The following is a 10,412-nucleotide window of genomic DNA, read 5'->3' as shown; positions in this document are numbered from 1 at the left end:
ATTAAACAAGGCCGTTTTAGCCTTGATGAGCTGACAACTCGAAAACATTTGCGATAACACAATTGCAGTCTTGATAAATGCTTCCACTGTGTAATCTATTGTAGCAGTGATCTCTCTGCACTACAACCACTTCTTTAAAAAACAAGAACATCACAAAATCATATTGCTTACATAAACATACACATGCATATAGATTACATCTATGGGCCGGGCGCGGTGGCTCAAGCCTGTAATCCCAGCACTTTGGGAGGCCGAGGCGGGTGGATCGCGAGGTCAAGAGATCGAGACCATCTTGGTCAACATGGTAAAACACCGTCTCTACTAAAAATACAAAAAATTAGCTGGGCATGGTGGCACAAGCCTGTAATCCCAGCTACTTAGGAGGCTGAGGCAGGAGAATTGCCTGAACCCAGGAGGCGGAGGTTGCGGTGAGCCGAGATCGCACCATTACACTCCAACCTGGGTAACAAGAGCGAAACTCCGTCTCAAAAAAAAAAAAAAAAAAGTACATCTATATCGAAGGATGTAATACTAGGCCTTAAATCTGTTTTAGATTGATGCCCTTCACTTTTATTGCCAGATAATTTTTCCTTCCATACTGTTATAATATGAATAACTTCATTTTTCCATCCATCAAATAGCAGCTCACCAAGAATGAAAAGAACTCTAAAACAATCAGTCCTGATAGCTAAGAAAATGTTGATCATCATATGCACCATATTATCAACTTCTAATATATTGTTTTTTGTTTTTCTCAAATAGTGAGTAAAAAAATGTAAACTTGATTGCCTAAAAGATTTCTTATAACATAGCTACCAAAATGATTGTGTAAGACAAATATAGAAGCAGCCCCTCATTCTTTCAAGAGTAAATGTCCAACGTTTAATCTCGTAGATTCAGTCATAAATAAAATGTTCTCTTTTTATATTAACACATTAAACATATACATATCAGGACATTAGTTTACAGAAAATATTTCTAAAAGTATTTTCCAACGTATACCCCTATAGACCTCTAGATGGCAAGCTTTAGTAAGTTTTTATGACTGGCCTGAAGAGTTTCTAACCATTTCTGTGTAATCCACCTATTGAAAGGATTTTCAGTTTAATAAGCTACTCAGATATATATGTGCTTTTTAGGAACAAAGCATTAAAAAGTGAATTATATTTTTTTTCTAAAATTTAATCTTTTTCTTTGTGATTACCTAATTGTAAAAAGATGGTGTCCCAGTGACTTCTAGCAGTGTCTCTTTGGTGTGCTGGATGTTCTGGAAAAGTTTTACCTAATTAGTGATTTCAACAGGCTTCTAAAATGAACTATTCCTTTATAATGATAAAGATTAGTTACAGCATTTGTTATAGGAATTTTACAGATCTCAAAGGATAATAGTAAAAGTCCTTTGCAAAATATAAAGATACAACATGAGTCTGTTATTAGAATCTTCTCCACCTCACACACATCCTTTACAAAATAAATATCTTACACAGCCAATCCCAAAGAATACATGTTTTTATAATATATCACACATATCTGTTTAATTCTATAAACAGTTATTCCTTTAATGAAGTTTAGAAATATTTATTTTCAATGCTAACTACATGGAAGAGTTATGGATGAACCGAAATAAAATTAGGAGTTGGTAATTAAGTAAAAGTGGCATCAAAATGAATAAGTTCCCTTTATGTATAACATTCTTAGCTATAATGTTGAATAAAATCCAGTTATAGTTGGGTACATATATTAAAGTTGTAATGAGGACTTGAACAATCACCTAGAATTGACATGCTGTGAGAAATTCTTAGCATACTGAATATCGCAGAATCCTCTATTCTGAAAGATGGTTCCTCCCACATATATATGATAACTATAGGGACATCATTTTATTATGGTGTAATACTGGCTACTGACCACAATTGGGTATCTCACCTAATTAGCATAAGCATTTGACAAAAGCTGGGACAAAGTTATTTTCTTTTTTTTTTTTGAGGGTTTCTGAAAAATTTTATTCATACTTCTAAAAAGCTGCAACCAGGACTGCCTCTGGTTAGTTGCATCGGTTTGGATAGGTTATCCTTCACTTGCAACATTAAAGGCCCCAAATTACAAAGCAATACATAGGCATGGTGAAGTAAAGGGTGGGTTTTAATGTTTATTTACAGGAGGCTGCGAGATATGAAATTCCACATAGAAATAAGAAATGTAGCCAGAGGACAAGCTTCATACAGTATGTACAGTTGGAATTGTTCAAGTATAGTTTCAGTGTAAAAAGTGCTACAATAATAAACCACATTTAGAAAGAGTTCTTCGTAGAGAAACAGGAAGACAAAATACCAAACATAGTACACAACAAATTTATACCTCAGCTACATGATCTAAAAGTTAAAGGTCCCAGGAGTCCCATCCTGAACTTGGAAGGTCTAGCCTTCAGAGGCAGTTTCTGGCACAACATGTTGATCTTCCTCTTCCTCTACAGAGAAATACTTCTCAATTAAGTTTAATGAAGCCTTATACACAGACTCATTTTCATGGTTTTGTAGAGCTTCAATTTTGTCTAAGCCTCCACATCCTTCTATCATTATACTAAGATTCTCAGTTTCACCTAGTTTCTCAGCAGCCTGAAAGATATTTGAAATGGCAACCAGGATAACCAGAATAATCTTGGTATCTTTTGCAGTTAAGAGGTTCATCAACGGTTCTATTACGCCACAATGAACAAGGTACACAATCTGTTCAAATGTTCCACCACTGGTATAGTTGGTCACAGCCCATACAGCTTCCTTTTGTGTCTTAAAATTTGCCTTAGAAAGAACACTGACAAGGAATGGGACTAATCCGTGATTCACAACTTGCTGTATAGGTCCTGACGGCCAGCCGTGATGTGTGACATTGTCCATGTAGCTTCCTTCTGAATGTTAGTTTTGATGTTGGTGAGCAGGCTGGGAAGGATGGCAAGCGCTCCTGCATCGATCACAACCTGAGTCTGTTCATCTGTACCAGTCACAATATTCCCTATGGTTCGTAGTGCAGGAGTCACAATTGGCAATTCAGAAGCTCCTAGAAGCTTTACAAGTTGGGGCACAACTCCTGTTTTCACGACCATGTCAATTCGTTCATTTGGACCATCAGTAAGGTAGGAAATAGCCCAGCAGGTATCTGCTAATACTTCTGGATCATCATGATGCAGGAGCCAAACTAAGGTAGGAAGAATCTGCTCAACAGCATCTAACGGGGGTGCAGGATTCTTGTTGCGGCAAAGATTTGAAAGCGTCCAGGTAAGATTACGTAAGTAACCACAAGCCAAAGATGACATATCAGGAACTGCAAGAAGAGCCAAGAGTGGGTCAACTGCACCGTACTTAATAACCAAGTCTCGGAACACTGAGCCATCACCTGCAATGTTTCCTAGAGCCCATACAGCTTGTTCACTGATGTGAGCATGGGGAGATGCCAACAGAGAAGTGAATGCTGGGATGGCACCTCCATCTACCACAGCCTTGGTTTGTTCTGGTGTCCCAGAGGCAGTATTAGTGAGGGCCCAAGCACATTCAAACTGAATGGGACTACAATCAGTCTGCCCAAGAAGGACACAAATTTTGGAATCAAACCAGCTGGGATTATGTTGTCTATGGGGCTGTTTTTCTCTAGAAAGTAGTTTCCTGGCAGCTTGAGTAGCTTGGAACTGATTTTCCACATTGTTGCTATTTATGCCTTTGACAATGTCATCAACAGACCAATTTACAGTGCCCTGGTTGTTGCGGTTTTCCTGCAGCAGAGAAGTAGCATCATCAGGAAAAGAGCTTACATTTCTCCTCTTCAGCATCTGATCATCCTTCTTAGCTTTCCTCAGCTCCACATTGACTTCTATTCTGCAACGCCTCATTTCTGTACTGTCTTTTCCCTTGTTCTTGAATCTGTTAAGACGGGCAGCAGGCGTATGTGCATTCTCGTTGGTGGACATGGTTATGAGACAAAGGGAGAAAGCTATGAAGCGGGCCCGGGCTTCCACAGGAGGCTTAGGCAGGGATCCGCGGCTATGGGGAGGCTGAGCTAAAAACGACCACCTCGGCTTCAGCTCAAAGACCGTGTGACAAAGTTATTTTCAAATTCCAACTTTTGTCACTAGGATGGGTCCCTGACCCAAGATGGGACCAATAAGAGTCATTTCTAAAGACTCATAAAACTGTGAAAAAGGAGACCAAGTATCTCTCCAGTGGCTGAGGCCCCTCTCCAGTGACTGAAGCTGTAACATATATACATTTTATGAGTTAGTGGCAATCATGTTTTCCACCGTGTGGGTTGGAGAAGTTGAGGAAACTGAATGAAAGACAGAGAAAGAAATATTAAAGCAGGTGAATGGAGTTCCTTGGGAATTTGTTTCCTGATTTCAGTCATTTCTGAGGCTGAGCCCGCTCATCTTTCCAACTGTGAGAGAGCCTGGAAGCCACTCATGAAATTACCAATTTACTTCAGCTTGGACAAGTTCTATTTTGAACACATGAAACCAGTAGAATCTTAACTAATGCTCTTTGTTCTTTTGTAGTTGTTTTGAAGGAAAATCATTTTAGAGCTAAATTAAGTTGCTAGGTTTCTAATTCTTCGTTATGCAAATACTGAGAGTGAACACATCTTTTAAAATATTACAGATGCAAGATATATGCCTTCTTATAAACTCCAAGCACTATTATATTTATATGCCTTCTTATATATATTTATAAAATATGTTAAATATATATTATATATTTATAAAATATGTTAAATATATATTATATATTTATAAAATATGTTAAATATATTATATATTTATAAAATATGTTAAATATATATTATATATTTATAAAATATGTTAAATATATATTATATATTTATAAAATATGTTAAATATATATTATATATTTATAAAATATGTTTATATATTTGTAAAATGTTTAATATGTATATTATATATTTATAAAATGTTTAATATATTATATTTATAAAATGTTATATATATATATAAAACATATATATAATATATGCCTTCTTATAAACTCCAAGTACTATATTTATAAATAGTATAAATATAATAGTACATTGAACTTAGGAGACTTCAATGCAAAAACAACAACTTTGTGCCATAGAAATGTAAAGAGAACCCAAATAAAGAGATGAGAAGATTCTCTTATTTACAATTATAAATATAAATCCATTATTTTGGAAGACATGTGCATTTTTTTCATCCAAGAAATACACAAACATTAATCAAATAGTGCAGGTTAAACTACAATGAGATATAAAAGGGAAACTCTGTCCTGAGTTCAGCTCTCCAATTCATAATCTGGATTCTCATTCAAAACTCATTATAACTCAGAGTCACATTCTTTTCAGACATTAGACTTACTTCCTCTTTTTAAACAAAAACCTTAAAGATTGCTTTGCATATGCTTCTTAGATGCTCACAAAATTTCTCTTAATTTTGGAGGACAAAAAATGGAGGTGGTTTTGCCTAGCAGTTTCTAAAGCCCTGTAACATGGAGAACAGCTGCCTGAGAACAAAGTCAACTCACAAGATGTGAAAAAGGTGAAGAGAGAGGAGCAGTGTCACAAGGATATCACTTGAGCACACGGATCCACTCAGGCCTGAAGTCAGTCCTGCCTTTTGTCTTTACGTTAATGTGAGCTAACAATTTCCCATTTTCCCCAAACTAGCTTGTATGTGATTTTATTAGGGACCAAGCAAGCCTTACAAATACAGAGTCAAACTCTACTGCCCGACTCATGATTTTCAATGAAATGTAATTTTTCATGGTTACGAAGAGCAGAATCACAAATAGAAGAAAAAAACTAATTGTATTTTATCAATTATTATGGATATATTAGTCCATTCTCAGGCTGCTATAAAGAACCGCCTGAGACTGGGAAATTTATAAAGGAGAGAGAGAGCTTTAACTTACTCACAGTTTTGCATGGCTGGGGAGGCCTCAGAAAAACTTACAATCACGGCAGAAGGGGAAGAAAATATATCCCTCTTCACTTGATGGCAGGAAGGAGAAATGCCAAGCAAAAGCGGGGAAAGCCCCTTATAACACAATCAGATCTCGTGAGAACTCACTCCCTATCACGAGAACACGGGGCACGGCGTTGACCACCAGCGTGATTCTATTATCTCCACCTGGTCCCTCCCTCAACACCTGAAGATTATGGGAACTACAATGCAAGATGAGATTTAAGTGGAGACAGAGCCAAACCATATCACTAGATGTGTAGAAGAAACCTTAATATATTGATATCTGAATGGAATCACATATACAGAAGCAGCACACATTTCCACAGATCACATATAGAGATATTTATGTTCAAAATGTGATTGGCATACAGTGACGCAGTAAAGATTTCAGAAATCTTAAGAACCTTAAAGAAAAAGTAGATTAAAACTTAAAACATGAAATAGCAAAGCAATTTTTTTTTTGCAACATAAGATTAGAGTCTCACCTAACAGATCTTTAAGTGAAAAATAAAGAGGAGTTTTAGGTTCCAGCAGAGGTGTTCAGAATAATTAATGTGAATTAACTGAAGTATACATTAATGACATTAAGGACACTATTTTGACTATTTTCCCTTGCTCTATAATGTGCCAAACTCTAGGTACCAAAATATTCATAAATTTAGTATTTGCAATAAAGTATAATCAGAAGACTACATTAAGCCAACTTAGTTAAAAACCAACTAGAAAAAGATATACCTCTTGGAAAAGACAAAAAGAGACATGGGCCGGAGACCTGAACCAAACATCATGACCTATCAATTGCAAGAGATACTGTCTTGGATACATTGCCTCATATCTCTAAGTCTCAGCTTCCTCATCCCTGAGATTTAATTGATATAATAGATAGTTGTGTGCTGTCTCCCCAGCAGCCTTTCCTAGAAACTATCCACTGACCATATAAGATAAGATCTGCAACACTCCAGCCACACCTGGTTGTTGTGAGTGACGAAGCATGCTCCTGATTCATCCACCAGGCCCTTCTCTGAGACGCCTGAACCAGAGAAGGCAAATTATCATCAATAATCAAAGCTAGAAGATGACAGCTGAGAAGCTTCTATTGATGATCGTTACTGCCAAAGGAAGAAAACCTGCAATAAGAAAGATGTTGATAGATATAGTTAAGAAATGGTGAGTCATGTTCTGATATCCAAGTCATTGTGAGCTCCTCTGCAATACCTGTTGCTTGGTTTCCAACCTTTCCTTTGAATCACCAGGCAGTACTCTTTCTTCCCTTCATCTTAGAAATTGTTTTCTGTCACTTTCTGCCAAGAAAATTCCTAATCCGTTTAGCTTCTCTAATTTCATGTAACTTTTTTTTTGGAAATAAAATACAAATGTAACAAGACTATGTATTTTATTTGGTTGGCCAGGCTGATCTCGAACTCTTGACCTCTAGTGATCCACCCACCTTGGCCTCCCCAAGTGCTAGGATTATGGGTGTGAGCCACCATGCCCTGCCTCTTGGATATATTTTTGAAATTAGTTTCAGCAGCTACACCCGCTTCTCCCCCGCTCCTGGAAGACAACAGTACAAAGCAGAGAATAAGCAAAACTACAGTCAGTTTTTTGTCATGGGGCAGAATGCAGAATGAAGGTAGAAATTAAATTAAGTGATAGAAAAAGGAAGTTCTTTTTTCATCACTTTATTCATTCAAATAAAATACGAATGTAACAAGCATTTTTTAAATGCTACCCAGATATAAGACAGTGTTACTGTAATTATTATCTACAGCTAACTCCAAATGCTGGTGGGACTTTCACAGTTAAAAAAAGGATTTCTTATTATTAGTAGTTTCAAATGGCAGCACCAGGGAAAACGGTTTGGTGAAATTTGAAGGAAAGGATTTCACCTGTGTGTGAGAAAGGAAGATTTAAAAACTGGAGTTTTCTAGTTTTTTAGTAGTCTATTCTAAGATTGTATGGCACTAAGTCTCCATGATACTGTTCCAAAGGCTGAACTCCTTCCAATTTACAGTAATATTTCTACAGCTCTATTTTATATTTTTCTTTAGACAAAAATCCACCTTTTCAAGTTCTATATCACCTTTATTTTAATATATAAACACGGCATACATTATAGATATATTCGCATACATACATATTACTTATATACATTTTAATTTACTCTAAATTTATTTTTCTGTCTAATATGTAGTTTCTAAATCAGTGTTTCTTGAATGGTAAAACTGATGATTGATTGATTGTTGATTTTGTTTTCCAGCAACTAATTCCCCTTCTTGAGGCAAGAGCAAACAATTAGAATTTGAGGGGATCATCCAACCCTATTTTTTGGCCACATTTCGCAAGTTAAGGTGAATCCTGGGCTGGAATTGTTCAGGGGTAGAGAACATGACATCTATTAAGCCCATTCACGTACTGAATTTCCTTCTCATAGAAATTGCTAAAGAGACAGACACAAAACCCAAACTAGGCCAGCTAATGGAAAAATCATAAAGTTGCTCTGGACCAGGTAAAGGGGCCATCAGGACCTTTGCTGGGAATTCTGGGACAAAGATTCTTTTTCTCTTGTTGTAAGCATTTGGACTTGAGGTCTGCCGGCAGCTTTCACGTGACGGGGAAACAATGGCAGAGTAAGGGCTAATATCTTAGAAACCGAGTAAAGAAATAAACACAACAGGGTCCTTGGTGATCAGGTTGAGTCACTAAACTAAACCTAATGTTAAACCTGACGAAGGTAACTTTTATATTCCCAGTTAGTGTTTAAGACCGTTTGAGTTTAATTGTCTTTAACTTGTAACCAAAAGCCTCCTAATAACTCAAGTGAGGAGAGTATAGGGCAAGACTGCTCCACTCCCATTTTTGTTTTATTTAGACATTGGATCTCACAATGTTGCCCAGGCAGGAGTGCAATGGTTATTCACAAGTGTGATGACCACACACTGTGGCCTTGAGCAACTGGCCTCAGTGATCCGTCCTCCTCAGCCTGCCTAGTAGCTCGAAGAACAGTCAAGAACATGCTCAGTTTACAAAGTGCCGCTACCATATTTTTTCAACCTCTACATGTCTGTGCACTTAGACATTTTACTCTAATGACAACATTCACAAAATCCACGATAGCGAAGGTTGAGATGGAAAAAATTTTAAAGTAAATATTAAAAAGTTGGCATGAAGTATTTACTGACCTGTCCATGAACTACGAATTGCCTGCTAAACCGAAGAAAACTCTAAAACATCTGGAACGCTAGGTAAAATTATTGAATAGATAAAATTTGGCTTCAGAACCATATTCATCGCCTATCACTCTGAATTTACATCCTCCCCTCCAAAAAAAGAGATACAGAATATTTATCTTTGCCCATCAGGAGCTTCAGCACATATCATGAATACTTGTTGCATTCCAACATTATTTTCTCTGCAAGATCTGCATCTGGAAAGCACTGGAGTGGGGAAGGATTTTTATTTTCTAATTCCCAGAGTTATCTACATTCTAAGAATAGATGCGTATGTAAGCTTTTTTGTTATAGGAGATACACTCCTATAACAAAATTTATAAAGATAATTATAACACAATATAGTACAAACTACTGTAGTAGATCTGAGTCTCACAGAACACCAACCAAATCAGGTATAAAATCAAGAAAGAAAGAACTTTCTTTTTTCATCCCTTAATTTAATTTCTACCTTCATTCTGCATTCTGCCCCATGACAAAAAACTGACTATATTTTTGCTTATTCTCTGCTTTGTACTGTTGTCTTCCAGGAGCGGGGGAGAAGCGGGTGTAGCTGCCGAAAGTAATTTCAAAAATACATCCAAGAGGCAGGGCATGGTGGCTCACACCTATAATCCCAGCACTTGGGAAGGCCAAGGTGGGTGGATCACTAGAGGTCAAGAGTTCGAGATCAGCCTGGCCAACATAGCAAAAAGCTGGGTGTAGTGGTAGGTGCCTCTAATCCCAGCTACTCGAGAGGCTGAGGCAGGAGAATCACTTGAACCCTGGAGGTGGAGGTTGCAGTGACCCAAGGTTGTGCCACTGCACTCCAGCCTGGGCAACAAGAGCAAACCTCCATCTCAATATACATATATATATATTTCTAATCCATATGGATTTCATATATATATAAAAAACCTCCATTTCAAAAAATATATTATATATATATATATATATATTTCCAGGAATAAAAACTGTATCAACATGTTTTCTACTATGCTATTTGATTAGTAAAGTGCTAATTGAGAATTCTCAATTAATCTTATTGCTACATCTAACCGAAGCTTTATCTTAATCTAACTTTCTATTTAAGGCCTCACTTTACCAAAATAAGAGGGGAGTTTTGATAGACTTGGAAGGACAGTGCTCATGAGGATGAGTGATGTGTGAAAGCTCCAGCACCAGTGATTAGAAGACAGAACACAGAAAATTCGCCCTAT

The 10,412-nt window shown here is 36.9% G+C and overlaps 1 pseudogene; it reads right to left on the bottom strand.

The window, feature by feature from the left end:
• Positions 1–2,144: 2,144 nt before the first annotated feature.
• LOC100387451 (importin subunit alpha-1 pseudogene) lies at positions 2,145–4,006 on the bottom strand (annotated as a pseudogene).
• Between the last annotated feature and the right edge of the window lie 6,406 nt (positions 4,007–10,412).

Source organism: Callithrix jacchus, chromosome 21 (genome assembly GCF_049354715.1).
Source record: "Callithrix jacchus isolate 240 chromosome 21, calJac240_pri, whole genome shotgun sequence".
In the NCBI taxonomy this organism is placed as follows: domain Eukaryota; kingdom Metazoa; phylum Chordata; class Mammalia; order Primates; family Cebidae; genus Callithrix; species Callithrix jacchus.
This window is presented reverse-complemented; position numbering and strand designations above follow the sequence as displayed.